General features: G+C 34.0%; 1 non-coding gene and 1 pseudogene across 1 annotated transcript; one reads left to right on the forward strand and one right to left on the reverse strand.

Moving 5' to 3' along the window:
• Positions 1–6554: 6554 nt before the first annotated feature.
• LOC111728010 lies at positions 6555–6684 on the reverse strand. Its single transcript, XR_002775429.1, has one exon. It is a non-coding gene; the product is annotated as a small nucleolar RNA SNORA49 (small nucleolar RNA).
• Positions 6685–7262: 578 nt separating this feature from the next.
• Positions 7263–7591, forward strand: LOC111728002 (annotated as a pseudogene).
• The last annotated feature ends 16780 nt before the right edge of the window (positions 7592–24371 follow it).

A 24371-nucleotide genomic window follows, 5' to 3' on the forward strand; every position in this document is an offset into this window, starting at 1 on the left:
TAAAAAAAAAAAAAAAATAAACTTATTTAATTACAAACACTGGATTGTACTTCAACTAGGCTTTAGTTCAAGGAAAACATCTAATGTTAAATGAACGTAGTATGCTAAATGCCCACGCTATCATAAATGTAATCATTACTATGATGAAAAACATATAATTTACATTATTCTTTACTTGGAAAACATAAGCCCATTCATAAAGAAAAGGGATGGGAAATTAGAAGTAAGTAGAAATGAATGGAGTAATTTAAGAAATTATAATTATTGAACACAACTGAGTATTCATTTCTGTATTTATTAAACTTGTCATTAGAAAAGAGAGAACTGCAGAGTTAACTAATACCCTCAGCATCAAACAGGTCTTCAACTTTAAGTTTTCCACCCTACCATAACATTCTTTTAAAAATCTTACACGGCAAAGGTACCATTTGTCTAATTAAATAAATGATAATTGAAACAAATTGCTGGATACAAAGCATGATATCCTTAAATCAAGGAAATTGTAAAGGAATATCAGCCAAGATTATATTTCCTAATGTGTGATTCATTTTCACTCAACTCAGAAGTTGTAGATAAAACTGACAGCTTTAACAAATAAACCATGGTGTGTTTTATGCTTCTATATTAGACAGATACTCATCCTGCATTAAAGAAAGACTTTTTGATGCTCTTGTGACAATTAACAATTCCGCACATACTATCTCAATATTTGAATAACCAACTAATTTCAAGAAAACTTTACCCGAGCCATCCCAAGGACTAGAAATGATCACAAGTTTCTGATAATAGAAGAGCCTAACAGACAAGTTTTCAAAGGTGGATTCAAGTGTTGGAAGGTTGGAAGCATTCAATAGACAATCTTGAGCAATGAGGCCAAAAACAAATAAAAAATAGACAATAACCAAAAAAAAAATTGTTTATTATAGAAAGCACTGCAAATCTCAAGCGAGACTTTATAGCTGAGTGTATCATGCTGTGGCCTGAAGCATTCCCTCAATACTTGTGCGTCTCAAGTGGCCACTTTATTGCCACACAGGATCAGAGTAAGTTTCTCTGGGTAGAAAGTGCCTAAGGGAAGACTGCACGAAATCCATTTATACTGTGAAAACTACCTTTTTTCTGTTTTTAGCCTTTGCATTAAAAACATACTGAAAGAAGCATGAGTTACTCTTTATAATTGTAAATATAATATAACATAAAATTATAATTGTAAAGCTGCTACATTCTGCATAATACCCAGGGAGTGCCAAGGTAATTGTGTCCCCGTGTGGCTATTGTGGTGGCCTTGTGACAATCACATAAAACTAAAATCTGTAAAAATAACACACCTAACAACAATTCAGGAAGTTGTGGGAAGAAAAGACAGAAAAATGTAAAATGTGCTTTTGAAAAGAAAGCAGTGTTAAGCGTATGTAGTCAATGGATGATTATTATAGTTGATAAACTAAAAAATAGGTATGGAAGTACATTATTTAAAATTAAATTTGGGAAATGGATTTCCTAAGAGAGTAGGGAAGTAGTTATTATTTTTGAAGGCGGGGATAATTCCGCGTTAAATAAGGACGATAAATCAAGTAATATGTATATACAAGTACATTATTTAAAGATCTAATTTATATTTGAATTGCAAACTCTATATTAAGAAAATCAAAAGATAAACAACACACTGGAAAAGAAGATTTGCAACATACGTTCAATACAACATTTGTAACATTCAGAGATTGAAAAACTAATTTAAAAGGAGAAATAAATCAAAGCAAAGTTACCTGTCTTTAAAGGATATAGTAACCAATTCAGAGGATGGGAAATCCATAGGACTGATAAATAACTAATAGTGATGATACATGATTTTTTGACCTCTTGATGAAATTGAATTTTAAAAATTAATAATTGCTGTGATACTGAATAATACCCGAGGGTAATACGCACTGGGGGAACTGAAACTCAGACATTTTCTGGTGGCAGCATAAATTTTTACATATTTTTGGAAAGTTATCAGAAAAAAAAATTTTTTAATTTAAAATATACATAGTAGTTAAGCAAACCCAGTTTGGAGACTATGTCTTAATGATCACAAAGTGCCACTGTCAAGATCATACCTGTGGGTTTGCACTGCAGGATGGTTTGTAGGTAAAAACCTGGAAGCAACTTAACCGTCTTCCAGTTGGGAAATAGACAAATGATATTATAATACACTAATGTTATTGATGATTATAAAGTTCTTACAAATAACACATCAGGAAAAGACTTACTGACCTTGGAGAAGACCTAAAATTTACTGCTAAACAACACAAGTCTAGATATTATTACTATTTTTACAAAATAGGAACCTGCAGAGTGAGCAGCGCAGGACTGGTGCAGGGGCTTCTGGAGGTCATCAGCGGCCAAGCCTTGTTCCGTTCTTCACTCCACTAGCCCCAGATGCACATGACCCTTCCCAGCCCACTTCTTACAGACGTGTTTCAGACTGACAGAAAGGAAAAGGTGCAAAAAGCTTAGCAGGAGGCATCTGGGCCTGTCTTGTTTTAAAAACTTTTCCAAAAGCCCAGCCAGTGACAGCTCCATCCTTCTCACTGCCAAGAGCTGTGTCTCATTGCACTCTTCTCTGAAAGGGAGACTATGATAGTAAATATTTTAATAGAGCACACTGACAAACCCTCCTCCTAATAAAAATAAAAAAGATTCTATTTGTAAGGTAGAAAAGAAAAATGAGTATTGGATGAGTGACTAACAATGTCTGCTACTCCTATGGATATGCACATATGTTTCATAGGATTGTATGACTAGAGACAAATGGGCAAAGAAATACAGCAATCTGCTAAGACTGATTACACCACAGGGGTGTCGATACAGCATAAAAGAGATTATTAGCATCCTACACCATTTTGTACTGTTTCACTATAAACACGGGCACTTTTTATTTTAAACAAAATAAATAGAGATAGGCAAATGAATATGAAGTTAGATGTAAATATGTCACGAAAAAAAAACTAAAATACAATGAAGAACTTATTTTAAGTTGCATTAAACCCTATAGTAGAAAGAGGCTACTGGTTACAAACAGCAGAAGGTTTAAAAAATGAAAAGTAAAGAGTAGTACTCTTTTGGAGAATGGATGCACAAGAAGGAAAAAGTGAGACATTTTAAATACTTCCATACTCGTCTAATTTTTAAAAATATACACATAATAATTTACTGTATAAATAATAAAGACTTACTTGGATAACATTCAACAAAATGGATTTGAAGGAGGAAACAGTGCAGTGAATCAGCCATATTCGTAGGAGGTAAGTACTTGAGGCTGATGGGCTTGGAGGGAACGTTTAACAGATAAGCCTGGAAATGCAGTTGAAGACTCATTATGGAGTCCTGTGGTGTGACACCAGGACAAAGAGTTAAATTGATCTTGCAGTCAACAGAGATTTATGTTTACATTTAGCTAGAGCTGGAATAATGAATGTCTAACTTTGGAGAAAAAAATTGGAAATAAGATTCAGGAAGATGAGGGAGATAGTGAGATGTTCATTTAGTTAAATTGGGACAGAGACGACATCTGATTGCTCAGAGATATGGATATGGTATGTGCAAAGGGAATAAAATCAAGAGACTCTGGTTGTTATCTAGATGGAAAAAATCCCATTATCTTGTAGAGAAAATAACATTTATTAACAGTTAAGTTTTATTCAATTTAAAATAACCACCATTGTTTTTCAGTTTTGTATGCTAGCTTTGGGTGTCCTGAAACAAACGTGTGAAGAAATTTGTATTCTGAGTAGTGAACATATGTTTGCATACTGAATAACACATTTCACCATAAACACAGTCTACAAAGAACATCCTTTCACACCATGGAAGGTCCTGTGAACTTTGAGTCTCAACATGCTCCTTCAAGTTGAGACTGTAAGTTAATGGTACCTCTAAACCTTCTGAATAATGCAAAGTGGCATGTGAATATATGTCAGAGTGTGCATGAAAGTGCATATGTTGGTGTTGAATGTTTTATTTGACCCAACATTTGTTTAAATTTTAATTAAAACACTAGTAACCTAGGCTTTTTAAATCACACAGAGTAGGCTATCCTGTGGTAGCAATCATGAATACCAGTGGATTTAAACAAATAAAAACCAACAAGGAATATATCTCATTCTGGCTTATAAATTCATCATGAGTTTTCTACTCTATGGGACCCAGGTGGATGGAGCTTCCTCTGCCGCTGTGTGCCCAGCCACTGTGTGGAGAAAAGGGGGCACACGTGGTCCCTTAATGGCTTCTGCCTGGAAGTCACAGATGCTCTTTGTGGTCATATTTTAATTTCCAAAGCAAGTAGTGTAGGTGCTATTAACTCCCAGATAGGAATATGCCATGAGTCCAGGAGAAAACTAGAATCATAGGAGCTAGAAACATCCTAACATCTAACACAGAAATGCATTCCTTTTTTCCTCACAATGAGAAGACAAGAGACTTTTGGTAAGCCAAAAGAGAAAAAAACCGAGGTGAAACAAGTGTTTATACCTGGAACTTAACATTAAAATATTTTGGATAGTGATACGGAGTAACAGACATTTGAATGAACATTAGGTATTGGATCAAGCTAGAACTATGAAAAAGAATAGAATTTATATCTTATCCTCAAGGTTTTTTTTTTTTTTTTAAATACAGGTTTAGCCATAGTTTCCAATCAAACACACAGGGGATTTTTATGTTCTTTATAATGGATGAGCAAATACCACATTTTAGTATTTTTGTAGGTTATAAAAAGGAATGTATTTCCTAGAAGACCAAATTTAAAGGAAAATCTGAACAAGAATTTTTATATAGTACTATCTCAAGTCGTTATTTTTAAAGTTTCATTCAATGTGCTTTCATGAATCTCTGAAATCAGAATGATTGGTGAAAAAGAAAACTTCATGTAATATGGTACAGAATGTCAAGAAACATCTCCTTAATTTTATTCTATTCAGGCCATAAATAAAGAAAAAGACAATAAAAGAGAAACAGACACTGTCCTTTTCTTTCAGCTAATTTATACCCCTTCCCTAAAAGTCAGATACATTTATTAGCTTCAAATCTAAAATATTATTAATATAGTGATATAATTTAATTTTTTAAAATTTTTTAGAGAATTAAAAAAATAATGTAATGAGTAGTTTCTGGCTACCAAGCAGTAGGTAGATATTTTACAAATATATGTTCTTTAATATATATAAAACATTCCTAGGGGTAAGTGTCACATCCAGTGAATAAAAAAACAGCTTTATTGAAATATAATTAATATATCATAAAATTCACCCTTCTAAGTACACAATTGACCATTTTTTGCTATATCATGTTCACCACTTTGGAAAACTATTGTCATCCCCAAAGGAAACCCAATACCTGATAGCAGTCACTTCTCCTTCTGCCTCGCCCAGGCCTTGACAACCATTAACTTATGTTTTGCCTACTCTGGCCATTTGATATTAATGTAATCATACAATTACATACTTGTGTGCGTTGGGCATAACGTTTTCTTGGTTCATTCATGGAGAGTATGTAACAATGTTTTCTTCCTTGTCCTTTATGGTGGAATAAGGTTCCATTTTATGGATTAATAATGCTGATATGAATGTTGTGCACAAGTTTTTGTATGAACATAAACCTTCAGTTTTCTTGATATATACCTAGGAATAGAACTGCTGGGTGATGTAACAACTCCCTCTTTAAATTTTGAGGACCTGCTGAAATGTCTGTCACAGTGACAGAACCACTTCACAGGCCCACCAGTAATGTCTGTGAGTTTCAACTTCTCCAGAACCTCATCAACATTTCTAAATATGTCTTTTTTATTGTAGTCATTTTAGTAGGTGTGAAGCACTATTTCATTGTTGTTCTGATATGCATGTCACAAATAAATACCTTTCCTTTGCATGTGCCTCTTGGCCATTTATATATCTTCTTTGGAGGAAAGTCAATTCAAATTCTTAGGTAAGTTGTAAATGTTGTTTACATATTCAGAAAACAAGTGCCTCATCATATATGTCACTTGCTAAAATTTTCCCTCTATTTATTGTCATTTTTTCACTTCATTAATAATATTCTTAGAAGCACAAAAATTTCCATTTTGATGGAATTCAATTTATTTATTTTTTCCTTTGTTTTTCATGCTTTTGTGTTGTATCTCACAAAACATTGCTTAATATAAGGTCACTAAAATCTATGCCTGTGTTTTCTTCTAAGAGTTTTATAGTTTTAGTTCTCACATTTAAATCTATGAATGTTTTGAATTAATATTTTTTTTTTACTTTCTGAGGTGTCACAGAACAACCCAAGTTAATGTTCCTAAGACATGTTAGGAAACCTCTGACACATTCTAATCTAACGGATAAGAGATTATTCCTTAACAGAACTGTTTGATTTGCGTACCATGTGACCCACGGGTGGGCTATAAAGTCACATTGAGTTTGAGCTTTCTCTTCTGGGTCTCCCCAGCATCTGTGTCATCTCAGCAGCGTCTCTGTCCTCGGCCTTATCAACACAAGCCATTAGTCACAAAGAGGCAGATTCCATATGAATTTACCATCAGCTCACCTAGCAGGCCCCAAAAGTTAGCAGAGTCTCACTGGGGAGGACGGTGCTTGCTGGACTATCCTCAGACAATGCCAGGGCACTCAGCAGGCATGAGCCCTTGGAGGAAGGCTGAGGAGTGAATGAATTTTTTTATATGGTGTGAAGTGTGAGTCCAACTTTATCCTTTCACCTGTGGATATCCATTTCTCCTAGAATTACTTTTTGAAAATGCAATTCTTTCCTTATGGAATTATCTTGGCATCCTTCTTGAATCACATTGCAGTCTTACAGATGAGCAAGCCAAAGTAAGAAGCTAAGAGAAGTGAAAATAGTGTCAAGAACATAATGTTCTGTTAGTGATAGAGAGAAATTTTCAAGCTTGAATTGTCTGCCTACAAGTCTTTCCATCATAACAGAGCTTTTGGGCTCTGGATCCTCGTGAGTGGAGGAGGGTGCTATGTATTTTGGGTTATTATAGCATCCATGAATCTATGTTCCAGTATTTAAGGTTTGTAGACTGAGTATAAAAGTGCTATAAAAGCTCAACTATTATAAGATAGGGAATTCATGATAATTTTTGACATTCAAAAGGAGACTCCGTGTGTTTGTGTGTATAAATTGTGGTATAACATACTGTACTGTTTTAGTTTTTTAAAGTAATATTTCAGAATTTCAGGAAAGTGCATAAAAAGAATAACACATTTGTTGTATACTATATGCAGTTCCAACGACTTTACTCTTGTTTGGATTACTCCCACAGAAAAGAACGTGTTGGCACTGAGACCAAGGTAGCCACTAGCCTCGCAGCCTTCCTCACGAATGCCTGGACCAATGAGCCAGTGCTGGCCGTATCCTTCAACATCTGGGGCCTCCCTATAATCATGCCATGCTTAGCCACTGCACCAAGTACTCTAGGGTGATCAAGAAGGCCACACCCTACAACTATCCACCAGTGCGGGTCCGAGATGGTGGGAACATGCCAGATGTGCCCAGCCAACCCCAGGACCCCCAGGACCCGAGCTTGGAGTGGCTGAAGAAATGGTAAGCACCTCCATCCACAGGGAAGAGGCTCCCCCTCTCTCATGGCCCCCAATAAAATCTTGACCAAAAAAAAAAAAAAAGAAAAGAAAATATTTGGAGTCCTCACCTAGACACACGTTTTAATGAAGAGTTGCAAATGATTTCAATAATCTGAACTCATAAAATTAATGAATATTTATTGGTGTTTGACAGAAAGCTTGTAACCTTTTCATCACAAATTTTTAAAAAAGTTTCCTTGAGGGATGATTAATTGCCTCCAAATATCTAGACGTCATTTAACTCAAGTACATATTTGTATAAATTGGGGTAATTCATGTGGGGTAGACTTTTTTAAGGGATCCTTAAACTTTAATATTAAGAATAGCAAAATTACAGAGTATCTTTCTAGTAGAAAGTCAATCTCTTGAAATAAAACTTAAGTATGTTAAAAATAAAGATGTCAATATATTTTTAGTGAAGTTTAGAAAGTTATTTAGATTAAAACTAACAAATATTATGGTTTATGTGTTTAGATTCAAAGTATAAGGAATAGAAGAGAATTGCATTACATATATTTACACATATGTACATGTCATTAAAACTTTTTTTCTGTTATAGATGCTTCTACTCAGCATATTTGGAGCACACGAATAATGATTTTAGAAAGTGAGTTTATTTTTTGTATGATCCAACTGACCTTTTCCATTCTACAGTTGAAAGTGAATATCAAATCTTTTATCTCTCTTTTTTTGAGACAAAGTCTCGTTATGTTGCCCTCAGTAGAGTACCATGGTGTCACTGCTCACAGCAACCTCTAACTCTTGGGCTTAAGCAACTCTCTTGCCTCAGCCTCCCAAGTAGCTGGGACTATAGGCGCCTGCCACAATACCAGCTATTTTTTTTTTGTTGCAGTTGATTAGTTGGCCCTGGCCGGGTTTGAACCCTCCACCCTCAGTGTATGTGGCTGGCACTATAACCAGGCACAATAAACGGCTGGCACTATAAACAGGCACCAAGCCATTTTCTCGCTTTCTTTTTTTTTTTTTTTTTGGCTCACACCTTTGGTCAGCTTTCATGCTCCTTACAGGTATAAATTTATAATATTGCTCACTTAGCATTATGATGAATATTAAAATACACTAGAAAGATGTGAAAAATTTTATAGCCATCCAAATAAAATTTTTTACAGCACTTATAACTATCTGTGCAGTTGCTGAATTCTATTTCGCTTCACCTTTCTGTCTGATTCAGCACACTATCCAATTTCTTTGAACAGTGAGTTGCACTAAGGATTTAAAACATGAGGGAATCCTATAAGTAATGTTTTTATTATTGGTGTTGGAGTTATCACTGTGTAAAATCCTTAAAATGAGCCAGTTGGGCACACACTTTTGAATCAGTTAAATTATCTTATATTTAAATGTTAGCCTATTTACACTTTACTTATTAAAAAATGAAACAGAAAAGAAGAAGTCAAAAATAAATCTTTGACAGATGAGTTAAGTATGAGCAAATCCAGGTAAGAACATTAGATGTAGAAACAGTCATTTTAGAAATATTCATAATTTGAATACTTGATTATATTTGTTAAATCATTTGGCTGAAAGCTCTGTTACCATTATTGTTTTCATCATTGATTTCAGGAGCTATAAATCAACTTAAAACCACTCATTTTTACCCACTTAGAGATCTGCACTAACTCCTGAGCCAGCAGGTGACCCATTAATTTAAGAGACTCATTAGACATAATCAATATGACTCCAGAGCTTATTAGCTTTAGAGTTTTAATACTCAATGTCTCTGGCAGAATGAAGATTATGAATTTTATTTAAATCACATTTACTGGGGGAATTATACATGTTGTCATAAGGTAAAAGCTGATCTTACTTTAATTATTTGAACAATATTAAAGGTATCATTCTTAACTTGTTGATTTCACAACTTGTTTAGCATTTTATATTATGCAAATGGCTATGGGATATAGAACACGGTCAATATTAATTTTATAACTTGAATATGTTTTCTAACACAAAACCCAATAAACCACAAACAAAGAAAAAAATGAACAGTGAATAATGTAAGTAATTTCTCCTCATCTCTTCTAAATATTAAAATGTGCCAAGCCAACAAACAAAAATCCCAGGGTTTTCTGCAATAATAGCAACTAAGTACATTAAAAGGAATAAAATGCATAAATAAATGCTAACATAAAAAAGAGAGCCCCAGGAAAATCAAAACAATGGCTGACACAATACTTTAGGGGAACCGACAAAGGCAGGAAGAGCTGTGTCAAACCTCTGCTGAGCGTCTAACTCAGTGCTTCTCAACCTTCCTAATGCCGCGACCCTTTAATACGGTTCCTCATGTTGTGGTGACCCCCAACCATAAAATTATTTTTGTTGCTACTTCATGAAGTATGGTTGGGGGTCACCACTACATGAGGAACCGTATTAAAGGGCTGTGGCATGAGGAAGGTTGAGAACCACTGGTCTAACTAATGTCAGCTTCTATAGGAGATTAGGATAAAATTCAACTATATGATTACATAGATACTTAAGCTCTCAATTAAGAAATAATTCATAATAAGGAATAGCAATAGAAAATTTACCAAACAGTTATCCAAAGCATAATCATCTGTAAAACAATTACCACGAAGTAATGAATATGCAGTGCGGTTCCAAAGTTGTCTTTCTCCAAGAGTGTGGAGTGATAATTTAATATCTACCCTGGTCCTTCTGCAGCTTCAAAATCACCTTATTTTTTTTTAATCATTTTCTATTTGTTTTTGAATCTTACTCTTTATCTAGCAGGCACTATTTTGTATAAGAAAATTTACGTGCATTTTCCATAAAATTTGACATAAGAATCTTAAGTCCCTGAGTTTGCAACTGTATTATCCATTAAGAAGATTCATCTGAGGATTCAAATGGGGAAAAATAGCAAAAAGAAAAGAAAAGCTTTAACTTTTTGTGCTATTTGAAATGATCCCTTTGTGCAGAAGTAATTAAAATGTGTGTGTTCATCTTGCAGCTCCATAAAATATGGTTGCCCTTAAAATTTATGTTAAATTGCTAAAACCATGACATCACATGAAGTCAAAATAGCTGAAAATACACTGCTCATACTGGTATATTTTTCTTCAAGATAGAGAGGATCTAAAAACTAACAACAAAATCCAAACTTTCAATATTCACCTTAGATTATTTTCTTATCTGCTAATAGGATTAGTAGTTTTTCCTGTTGAATCAAGTGATGGTATTGAGGTTATGTATTGTAAATTTATAAAATGTATTGTAAATTGTGTTGTGAAATATATTGTAAATTTACAGATTTTATTAATTTGAACTAACTCAAATGACAATAGAATAATCAGTTTGTTAAATGTTAAATTGAGCTGCACTCTAAAGTCACATGGAATCTTCCAGTTTTAATTTGACTTTCTCCTGACCCACATCTGAAATTCTAAGGTTCTTGTTCTAAAGAAATTCAAAGACTAGAGTCAGGTTTCAAGATTTCACTCACAACAGATTTTTAAAGTTTTTTTCTTGATCCTTTTATGGTTTTTGATGTATTCTATTTCTTCACACAAGTAGATTTTAATCCAATACTTCTCTGTAATGTCATCAATTTCCTTGTGATTTCTGAAATTTCTTACAATATTTTTATAATCACTTTGAACTTTGATACTGTCCTTTGTCATATTCCCAATTACATTATTATTCTGCCCTTCGACCTTAATCAGGGCTGCTAAGAGGTGGTTTCTTCCACTGTACTTTCCAAAAGCCTGCTTTTGATATATAATTTTAATTTCTTCTCATTTATTCATTTTATTTCATTAATTTCAAGGAAAATGTTAAACACATTGTGAATAATCATTACTTGGGATATTATTCTGATTTTAATATACTGATTTAAATGTATAACTTGTGGCCTAAAAGGCTATCTATAATGGATTATTTAATCATAAAAGCAAGTTTTTATTTCTTTGAGTATGAAGACTGTTGACCAAATAAAGGCTGTTGATCATGACTCCCTTTTTTTTTTTTTTTTTTTTTTTATTTTGCAGTTTTGGCCAGGGCTGGGCTTGAACCCACGACCCCTGGTATATGGGGCCGGCACCCTACTCCTTGAGCCACAGGTGCCACCCATATTACCTTTTTAATACCTTTGAATAGCTTCTGTTTTCAAACACACCTGAATCTTTGAATTATTTCATATTATAATCATGTAATATTTTAAAACTAAACAAAAATGAAGACAAATATTTGGAAAGGGGGAAATGTCACCAAGTGAATGTTTGTTGTTCTACTTGAAGCTTTTTTTGCTAGCAACAGTAATCCTTCCAAACTATCTCACATGAACTGGATAGGGTAAGAAACTATAAAGATCTCAACATAGATATTGAAACAGTGAATACACAATTTTCAAGTGAATTGGGAATGGGTCCTAGAAGATCAGAAATCTTAGTGATCTTTTCTGTATCTCAGAGCCATTTGGCCTCATTTCTTTCTGTGTGCTTCTCTTGTACCCTATTCCATAAGACACGTCCTATATTTGCCTTTTATCGTATTATTTTGTGAAGCTGGTATCCATCACCAAAGAGCATAAGTCCTTAGTGTTTCAGATTCCACCTTCCTGAAAAATGATCAATTGACCCTTGTCATCTTTATGAGCAAGTCTATATAAAATAAATCACAAATCAGCTTATGAATTGTTCTTCAGTGGAGGATTCAACACCTATCCTGGTCAGCCATGGATATGAGAATTTCTTGTCCATTCCAAAGGAGGAGTAGGCATAAATTTGCCCAGGAAGAGATTCCCCAGATAGCTGGTATAGATCTTTCATTCCAGTAAGTGGATTATTATAAATATTTGCAGATAAATGAGCAGTGCAATGAAATTATGGCAATCTTTAAGGATATAAATCTATTAGTGATAATCATATTGAAAAGGGTATAGAAAGATAATTAAGAACCATTGCCATAAGTTAACATTTAAATAAGTCCAAATTTTCAAGAAGCATGAGAAGATAAAAAACCTTTTTTGAGAAGATGTGAGATTTGATAGAATTCCAGGTATTTTGGGTCTTCTTCCAAGGGAAGATAAGCTGGAAGGCCCTGCATGATGTTTTTCTAAGATTTCAACCAGTCCTGATACCAAAGCTTCTCTAATGTAACTAGGGTAACAAAGTCTTTAAATTGCTTTAGTCTTAAGAGTGCAGGTTGTTAATGATTTTGAGTAAAATTCTTTGCTTTTCTTCTAGACTTTACCTTATGCTTCTATAAGGATAGAATTATTTCTGCTGCAAGGAAATCTATTCAACATCCACAATACCTTATACTTTACCCATGAGGGTAAACAAACCATTTAAAACAAGATTCTATAGCTAAAAGGGAATGATGCCTATCCTTTCTTCTCTTCTCTATATGTGGTTCCATAGCTTGATAGTCTCAAGTTCTTTCCCCCATACATTGGAAAGAATGAGGAGTATAGGCTACTGTAGTTGGTAAGGGACTGGAGCTAAATACTAGAGTTGAATTTTGAGTCTCTCTAGGAATTAGTTGTGGGATCTGGGACAATTCACTTTACCCCACATGACCTCAGTTTTTTTAGCTGTCAAAAGGGAAACAAGAGCAGCACCTATAGCCTAGTGTTGTAATGCATTCTGAATGAGTTATTTAAAATAAACTTTCCAGAACTATCTTTGAAATCTATACAGACTCAATATGTAGCCATTGCTTTATGACAGTGAAGACCCATTTACAAATTTGACTCATTTTCTGAAATTTTAAGGTTCTTGTTTTAGAGAAATTCAGAGTAGAGTTAGGTCTCAAGATGTCACTCAAAACACACAGACACACACGCATACACACACTTGTGTATACTAATACATGTGTACATATACAGAACTTAATATGCCTACTATAGGTTAACCTATGAATGTATGTTTTTAGAATTGTTTATATTTTAATATAACAACTAAATTTTATGGTTGCTCTTACTGTAAAAATAATTAATCATATTTTAAAATGGAAAACATGTATAATGATGATGCAAAGATTAACAGCTTTTTTCAATCAAACGTTAAATTCCAAAATTAAATATTAACTATGTATAATCAAACTCCAGTATATCTTGTGTAAAGAGGAAACTATAATAAAAATATTCTTAAAATTGTGCTTATCCACACATATGAGAAGAAATGACATCCTAGACTGTTTAATGACAAATGTAGCAATGGATAAGGTTTGAGTCCTTAGGATAAACATTAATAAAAGATCATGACCTAGAGAATGAAGCAAATGAAGGTACTTAGTCAGAAACAGGAGCACCATAAATCAAAGCTACATATAGAATAGACAAACTAGAGAGAGCTAGATAAGTAACAAGGCAAGAACACCATAGAATCAGACCACAGTGTTGCCCTGAGATTGCAAATTTAGAAAGTAGCTGTCCTCAAAATTTCTCTGAATGTGAGACCCCTTACTGTTCTGGCCAAGGTGGATGACTCACTCTTCTCTCTTCACACTTTGATGCCTTCATTTCAGCTTGTCTTTCTAAATTGAAAGTCCTTCCCTAAGTAATGCCAAATTCTTCACATTATCCAAAATCTCTGTTAAAATTTTCTAATATTTAAACTTTTCGTATTATAAATCACATAATAGATTAAACCAATTGTGCAATATGCCATTTCTAAACCTCATAGTGTCTTGTATTTCTGTACTTTATTCCTCTATGGACTCTGTAAAATTAAGAATGGGACATTATTTTTTGTATCTTTTAGAAATGCACCTTGCTTTACATATAACACGTTATCATTTGTAGAAGAAATAGAAACAGAATGGGAAGTTACAGACCATCTGTTGGTAATGTTCAGGGTATATTATCACAGGTGAAGGAGGCATGTAAGACTATTCACAATGGTAAATTCGATCCAATAAGGTTAAATGTGTTGATAAGTATATTAACTAAACATTAACTCAAACTTATATTCTGGAACTTTCTCCTCAATTGAGGAGATTCAATAAATGGATAAGTAAATTTACACCAAGAAGGCAGGTTAATAGATGGATGCCAATTTAGATAGGCTTCTGTAGTATAGTAATGTAGCCTCTTCACCCATCTTTTTGATGTTCTATTTCATTTTACTAAAGTGATGAATTATAACCAAAAAGGCATGTTCACAACATTTTTACCATGACACAAAATTGCTGTTTCTAACCTCTTCACCTCTGTGCTTGCTATTCATAGAATTTCTAAAATGTCATTCTTTTCCTTGGTGTGTCTGATAAGCACTTAGTCATTGTTCAAATCCAACTTCAAAGTCAGTTCTTCTGAAAGAACAGCTACCATATGTTTTTCCTTACTAATATGAAAAAAAAAAAAGAAAGAAACCACCCGACTTTCTCATTTGAATTACGACTATGTCCTTGATTGGCCTGTTCTTCAGGGATGCTGATCCCCCAGTGATTTCCCAGGCTCATGCATTCCCACTCGTGCTCTTCACCATCCAAGGCCTGAGCCAGCTGACTGTCACATTCACTAAGTGCTGAGCTCATTCCCACGCCATTACTCTACTTTAGCCTATTTATTTATCTAGAACATTCCTTAGCATCCCAACTTAACTTTCTGAACTAAGTTTCCATATTTTCCACTCAATTTAAATGCTACTTTCTCAGAGAACATTTTCTACCCACTCAAATTAAGTCAGATCCTGTCCTGTTACTGATATTCAGAGCCCTCTGCATTTTTCTTCTAGTACATTTAATTATATGTAATTTTTCAAAATACTTGTTTAATGTTTATCTCCTCCAGGAATATAAACTCCAAGAAGGAAAGAATTTATCTATTTTTGTTAACTAAACTATGAGCAAGAAATATTCACTGAACACTTTTCTTATGCCACTCTAACAGTTTATACTCTGACGTAGCTATATCCACTAAGTGTCTACCCTGGGAACTGATTTCAATTGATTATTGATTATAATTCTAGAAACCAATCTAGCACTTATATAGGCACATTATATCTTCTCAGAATTGGTTACTGTTTGGATTACATAATTATTTAATAATGATTTTTATTATTAACAAGGAATTGAATTATAAAGAAATAGTGGCTACCCCCAAATATATACATCTTAATCCTTGGAACTAATTAACATGTTCTGTTACATGAAAAAAAGATTACATCTGAAGACATTAAGGTTAGGGAGATCATATAAAATAAATTCTGGTGAATTCACTCAATCACCTAAGTCCTTAACAACAGAACCTTTCCCAGTTTTAGGACAGAGATGAGTCAATGGAAAAGTAAGAGAGATGCAATGTTGCTGTCTTTGAAGATGGAAAGCGGTCATAAACAAATAAATGAGAGTGGCCTCTAGGAAACAGATAAATAGAAGGAAACAGAAGACACACATGTAAAACGAGAGAATCCAGATACAGAAAACTTTCAATTGCTCAGAAAATTGACTGAAGTGAATGAAGATCAATTAGCTGTAGATAAATATGAAGGCTTAAAGTAAGATAAAAATGGATGAGGGCTATGAAACTTATGTGTTATTCATTCATAGACGACCTTGGTTTTCTAACTTGTCTCTGATCATAACAGGACTAAAACTTTTGAAATTATGCCAAATACGGCTTGGCATAGACTGCAAGTTTAGACTACATAAGTCAAAATCATAAGGCAATAATTCAGGGTCACCAAGACTTGGAGCATTTCTTTTAGGGGGGGTCTGAATTATCAATTTGAGGTAGAAGTGTTCTTGAACTGGTAAGTGAATCTCCATGTTCTTGTTCTTCAAAGAGGTCAGCCATGAAGACTGATGGTGAGATAGACACAAAAAGGAATGGAGATTCCATCACCACTGTCTGTACACCTGAGTGACTGTGATGAACAGAACATCTTGTTAACTCATTGCAACACAGTGAAAAACAAGTCTCCATAGTTTAAGAAACAGATACAGTAGATGTTGTTACCTAGTCTTTTTGTGATCCATTATTTTGTGATCCATCTAAAATACTGCTACACTTACTTGTTAATGATAAACTATAAATAGTATCAAACTAGGAATGTATTTTGGTTTTGATTCATCCTATAACATGTAGTAAAATAATTTAGCCTATAATCTTCTAATAACTAGGTTTGTATATAGATTTTGCTATGTATGATTCCTTAACATTTCGATGTTATTTATTAACACTCTAACAACACCAAATATTTATTTCTTTGCAGGCATTTGATATATGTATAGCAAACCCCAATAGTATTGAAGTCAGATGTGGTCATTTGATTTGTTCTTGCCAGTATGTGTCACTTCTTGGAAAAGCTTTTTCAACCGTTTGATTCACCACCTTTTCTTTCTCTCTACCACAGTGACAGTATTAGTTGGTGGAAATTCTGTTAGTCTGGGCCGAAGACTTACGAAGACATGTAGCAGGGCACTGTTAACTTTGACAGACACGAAACATGTAAAAGGAATAAACCTTTGTTGAGATTTTTGGATTGTTTGACATCACAGTACAACCAGGATCATACTGACAGATGTGAACTCTATTCCTAAAGCAGATACGCACAAGATTTCCAAAAGAAAACATTTGCTTTCCCAGTAAAACTTTCTTAGTAACATGCTGCCTCTGAATGTTATTTTAATAACTCTCAATATATTAGAAACGTATTTTGGGATTTATGGAATACAGTTTATAATGCAGAAAACTATGAGGACTGACAATTAAGTCCATGAATTTGCTGCTGTGGGCATACTTTAGCGTGTGGTACAATCAGCTCAGTAAGGTTTCATAACCTTGGAATATCAGTGTCTGACCGCTCTGTTCAGGTCACGGTATAGTGGTGTCTGGCTAAATGGTGTTCGTTATAGCTGTTGTGTCTTTTAGTGTATCATAATGAGAATCTCAGAACTTGAATTAGAGCAGTAAAGAAACATTAAATATCTTGTTAAACTTGGCAAGAGTAGAAGTGAAATCAGGAACATGTTAGTCCAAGTATATGGGGATAATGCCATGAAGATACCAGCAATGTACAAATGGACTAAATGTTTTTCTGCAGGAAGAGAAATCATGACTGATGAAGAGAGGTCAAGACAGCCAGGAATGACCAGAACTGACAAAAACATTGCAAAAATTTGTCAAATTGTGCATCAGAGTTGTCGGCTACCTGTGAGAAGCATAGCAGACCAAGTGAACATAAATATAGAAACAGGACATTTTTGACTAAAAACCTTGGCCTGAGAAAGATGAGTATAAAAATGGTCCTGAAAGAGCTCACTGATGAACAAAGGCAGAGACCTCCCGCAGCACTGTCTATGAGGGAGTTTTTAGCTAGGAAACAGATAACTGTATTGGAAGACCCTCCCTACTCACCTGATCTGGCCCCCAGTGACTTTTTTCTTTACCTGAAGATACTTATTAGAAGACATTTTGATGACACATAGGACATCAAGAGTAACATGATGACAGCTCTGATGGCCATTCCAGAAAGAGTTCTGAAATTGCTCTGAAGGGTGGACCAGATCCTGGCATCAGTACATAATTTCCCAAGGAAAGTCCTTTAATGGAAACCAAAGTGATATTCAGCAACGAGGTATGTAGTACCTTTTTTTAGGATGAATTAGCAAACTTAATTGTCACACCACAAACATATAAACTTAGTATTTGTCTATAAAACAGGGAACAAATAACCAATATATATTATTTGAAAAGATTCTGTGATAATCCAGAATTTCTATTTCCTATTTGTTTCGGGACCTTTATACTGGAATGCAATACTAATGCCACCCTGCCTTGTTATATAGAAAGACACAGTTTGGGACTTTCCATTATGTTTTCCTCTCTACTTTTTGTTCCTCCCTCCCTTTCTTTCCTCCTTCTCTTTAATTAAGGTAGTGCTTCCAGAAATGGATTTAATTCTGGCATCCTTTGTCCTACATAAGTGCTCAGGATAACAATTGATGTTTAAAAAACATTTTCATAGCATTCCTAAATCATGCATCACTGTTAATTCCCTTTGTAACATTGCTGTACCGACATTGTTGCTGCCATTTGGTAAAGAATAAATGTCAGAGCAAGCATTAACTCAGCAGAGCACAGGCCAGAGATGATAACTTTCAAAGTAGTTCAACTTGTCCATGCCTGAGCTAGTTAGAAACTGAGATCATTTTTAAAACACAATATAACGGTTGTCTTCCAAATGGTTTTGTGATACAATGTAACGTATGTAATACAATGTAATGGCAAGTCTCTTAGTAGAAAACTTGACTGTAAGTGGAAGCTCACTCAAGTAGAATTCAAATGTGCATATTCCAATGCATTGAAGCAATTTCTGCTTCACTATTTCTGAAAAATCACCAAATTTCTATTTGTTATAAGTGAGCCCTATTACATATGCATAACATTACAGCTATAAAGTTACAGTATATGCAATATTATTTCATTCACAACCATCATGGTGATTTTCATCTAGAGCCTCTTAGTGTTTATGTGTAAAATATTACACAAAGAATGCATGGTAATATATTGTTATGAATCCTCAATAAAAATTCATATTCTTTTCTAACTGCTTGTAATTGACAGTGTGACTATCCCTGAATTTAACGCTGTCTAATGACTGCAATGATATCAAATCCACACTTGCGGGAGGTTCGGTTCTCTACAAGTGCTGACGGTACATGTACTATATATAAGAACAAATTTGGGACTGCCAAAGAGATCCAGGATATCCATAAGGGGAATTAGGAGTATCAGTTTCAAAATTTAGTGAAAGTTCCTGGAAGCATCAAGATAGTAGAAAAAGAATGATGTACTTCAGTATCTATATATATATTACTCTTGTTTGGGTTGAATACTAATCTAATTTGTTTTCAGAACAGAGAAGTACAATAAAAATCGAAATCATATCTACCAAAAAATTTTACATAGATAATTATTTTTCCTCATATCCCAAGAGTAATTCTGTCTAAATACAGCAGTTATAGTATTTATCTGAAAAACATCATGGGTATAAATTTTGCTAAATGGGTCATCTTCTTAGTTAAAGGACTATTTGACTAATTTGAGTCTTTATGAGTTCGCACATGAAAAACAATCTCTAGCACAGTCATATATTGCTTACGGCTGAGGTCATGTTCTGAGAAACACGCCATTAAGTGATTTAGTGAGTACTTATATGAACCTAGATGCTGTATCTTATGACACACTTAAGCTATATGATACAGTAGCCTACCACTCCTAGACTACCAATACCTATAGCATGTTACTATATGAGGTACTGTAAGCAATTGTAATAGAAAGGGAAGTATTTGGTGTATATAAACATAAAAAGTACAGTAAAAATACAGCATAAAAGATAAAAAATAATACACCTATTTAGGGCACAAACTATGAATGGAGCTGGTAGAACTGGAAATCATTTGGGGTGAGTGAAAATAAAGGTTCTAGGTTACTGTGCACCACTGTAGACTTTGCAAACCCTCTACACTTAGGCTGCACGAAATTTATGAAAAATACTTTACTTTCTTCAGTAATAAATTAACTAAAGCTACTGTAGCACTTTTTCTTTGTGAACTTTTCAATTTTTTCAAACTATTGTAATAACAGATTAAAACACAAACCCATTGTGCAGCTGAACAAAAATATATTCTTTCTTTATATTTTTAGTTTTTATGATTTTTTTCTATTCCATTTTTTTAACTTTTAAAAAATTTGTTAAAAACCAAGACACAAACACACACATTAGCCTCGGTCTCCACGAGGCCGAGATCATCGGTATCACTGTCTTTCACCTGCACATCTTGCCCCACAGAAAGGTTTTCAGGAGCCAAAGTGCAAGTTGAGCTGTCATCCCTGTGAGAACAAAGCCTTCTTTTAAAATAGTCCCAGAAAGGCCTGCCTGAAGCTGTTTTGCAATTATGTTTTCTTTAAATAAATAGAAGGAATATGCTTTAAAATAACGACAACAATATACAGCGAATGCACTAACTAGTGTACATGGTCATTTACTATCATTATCGAGTATTGAACACGATTGCGTGAGTTACACTGTGATGCAGCTGGCAGTGCCAGAGGTCTGTTTATAGCAGCATCACCACCAACATAGGAGTCATGTTTTGTACTATGATATTCTGACAACTATGAAGTCACTAGGTGATAGGAATTGTTCAGACCCATCATAATCTTATGGTACCAACTGTCCTTTGCTGACTGACGCACTATTACTCAGCAGATGACTGTTATTTGATGCTATAATTTAACTAAGTCATTCTAATCTGAATTTTTGTATGAAAGGTCTGTTGAATGGGTTTTAATGCTATTCCAATGAAAAGATATTAGTAGATATTAGTAGACTGAACACATATAAGTCCCTATTGATGTATTTATTTCCTGCCATACTTTGCTATGAAGTATCTTAAATAGCTTAACACCAGAATCTTAAAATATTTCTGTATCAGTTTAATGGAAAGCACTAAAATTTTCAGAAACAGAGAAAGCATAAATAATACATATTTCTTTAAGTACTAATTAATTCAATTTGTTATTCAAGGATATGAATTCTAATGGGTTACACATTATTTAAATATGTGTGTGAATGCATTTGTAAGATTTTCAGAAACTCGACAATGAGTCTCAAAAAAGATAAAGAAAAGCAATACTTATTATTAATAAGTAGCAATTATGCTGCTGAAACACTGAAATGAACATCCTGTATTTATTGCTTTTCTATCCTCTTACTAAATTTTGCCAATTAGATGCAGAAGGTCATAGGAAGACTCAAAGCACATTTATAGGGGTAATTGTACCGAGAGCAATCCAATTATGTTTAAATGCTTCCGTGATGTTATCATTATGGAAACCTCTGTTACTCCAGCTTCATTTAGGAGGCAGAGCAGATGCTGCTTTCCACGTACTTACTTCCTCTCATCTGACTAAGTCTGGAAAGTGGTCCAGGCAGGACATTACTCAGTATAGACTTCCTTGGTGCCAATCTCCTTAAGCCAAACCAACCTCCACTGGCTATACGTAGCTGTCCACTGGCTTTACATAGTGTATACGTAGGTGTCCACTGGCTATACGTAGTGTATAAGGGATTGGAAAAATAATAAGCTATTTCACTATTTTCTAAATCATTGACATGAGTAATCTATGCCTGTATTATACAACTTCAGCTCTTCCAATATTCTCTTGGGAGGAATAATATTCAGCTATTAGTATGGTTTGTTAAGTTTATTGTAGAAAATGATATTAGTTTAGACTTTTTTTGTCTTTTTCTGAGTGTCATATGTCTTATATTATCTAAGTTTCATAAGAAAGTAACTGTATTATCTAGAAAAAATGCTTTATTTTCTACTACTAAAAAATTTCAATATGAAAGAACTTTTTCTTTTACAATGATAAAAATATAATTTAGATATTGCATTTTTCTTGTAATACTTCTTAGATTCTACCATAGGGAAATTCTTGCTTTTATTTTCTTTTGAGACATGACAAAATATACCATTCACTAAGGATAAGGATGCCATAAAAATGACAAAGTAGATTATGCTAATTTTTGTCTAATATGATAGACCTCAAGTGATTTATACTATTATAACTTTTCACATATAACTGTCATTTCCAAGCAGTGGATTGAATTCTGGTTAAATATCATGCATACACTGTAGATGAGTGTAATATATGGAACATAATTTTGTTACCCATGAAATTGCTGGTGATGTGAGGGTGAAAAACACACTAAAACCCAGTTTTTAGAAATCTGGGTTTTGGACAATCTTTCTCTTTAATTTTTGATTAATGCCCTAAAACAGATCTTAGCTGAACTGAACGGTTTCCACTACTATAGACAACTAAAAGATACATACATGGTAGTGATTCAGGTTTATGATTGTGTAATTGCTGTTAGATGCAATGACTTATAATCAACTACTCTAAAATTCAAGTCAGTTTTTGCCACATGTTCTCTGATGTCTAACTGGCTTATATCCAACAACTGTATCCAGCATACTAACATGTGTAGTTACCTCAGGGTATACTTTACAACTAATTTAGCTTTTAATGGTTTACCAGGAAGTGAAATTGCTTAAAATGCACTGTTTTACAAGTCCTGGTAAGTGGTTGATAATATGCTCTATGCAAGTGGTCCAGCCTAAAATCATGAGGCCATACAGAGTGGAAGAAGCCTTTGAAGCCTCAATCATTTATTCATGCTTATGTTGGAGCAGATGCTGAGTTATCTGCCAAGGAAATGCCAGGTCCTGAATACTTTCATGCAGAGATGAGGCATCCACTTATTCAGATAAAATTCCTTGTTTTGGAATCTAATTTTCTCATCAGATATCAACAATTCTTAGCTGCTTTTTAAAGCATATGGATATGTCTATCAAGTATGCAGATTGTCCACAGACTATAACTTCATACTCTTTATTCCTCAATTTTAAGAAAAATTAAAACTGAATAAAAAAACAACAAAAACCCATGGTTGCTCTTATTGGAGTTGCTCTAAGCCAGCGGTTCTCAGTCTGTGGGTCATGACCCACAAGAACTGTATTAAAGGGCCATGGCATTAGAAGGTTGAGAACCACTGATCTAAGAAGACGTGTTGAGTCACGTACCACTTTTGATGTTGTGATGTTGTGAGAATAATATTGTTAAAGGAGCCAGACTCTCAGAACTGCATTTGGACCTCAATGCTTTGACATCCCGAACAATGGCTATTATTGGAATTTTCTGCAACATCATGTGCTCAGCTTGGATTGAGGAAAGCTGTCGGAGCAAGTGTGTTACATTTCCACTGTATCACCCAGTGTCCCCTTTTTAGGGGACATCAGGGGAAATTATCTAGAATCTTACTATTGGAAAATTTAAAAAATGATTTTCTTTGAATCTTAAGATTTATTATTATTAATGCATGTCTTTTTGTTTCAGTTTCTGAGAACCTTAGAGCTCAATTTGTAGAATTAACAATATTTTAAAAGTTTTGTTATTGTATCTGGGTGCTAACTTTGACTACATTTCTATTCAAATCAGCAATTTCATTTTTTGTTGTCATAGGGTTCATTTGTATTGACAGCCTCCTATTATTTAAAGTAGCCAATAAGATGCTAGGAACTGAACATTCATCTGGAATTATACATTTTTAAAAATATCTATTTTGTTTATTTCCTAGAATTATTATAATTATTTTTCCTTCAATCTGATCAGTTTGATTTTCTTTTATTTTAGTATGTATTTGTGTCTACCACCTTTTTAAAAAGTTAGCGTGTGAACATAGAAAATATCATATCCAAATCAAGATTCGTTATTTAGTCACTGAAGAAAAGTATGGTGAACACTTACTTTGTCTCGGGAACTGTTTTTGGTGTCGGGTTACAAAGTAAATACAAGATACATTCAGAGAAGTCTAAAGAGTAGACAGACAAGTACATGAGCATCATCAGTAACGTGTATTAAGCTACTACAGCAGAATCAAGGACAAAGTGCTGATAAGTAGAGGGGGGACTTGTAATCCATTATAACCACAACAGATTGGCTCAGAAAGAATTTCCTGGAATTATCCATGTAGTTGAGTCTTGCAATCAAAATTTTAATAATTTGGATAGGTTCTGCTACTTTTTCTGGACACTCACTTATGTTAAGATTGATCATGATTCCTAATTGTATTTCATCCCAAGTATCCCAGGTAGGGTTATAAAGAAAAGACAAGTAAATCAAGTCATAATCAAAAGATCTATATTTATTAGTTCTGCCATTTTTTCCCCTATAATTTATGTGCAACAACAGAAAACAGAAGAGCA

Source organism: Otolemur garnettii, unplaced genomic scaffold, assembly GCF_000181295.1.
Source record: "Otolemur garnettii isolate 467f Iridium unplaced genomic scaffold, OtoGar3 scaffold00137, whole genome shotgun sequence".
Taxonomy (NCBI): Eukaryota; Metazoa; Chordata; class Mammalia; order Primates; family Galagidae; genus Otolemur; species Otolemur garnettii.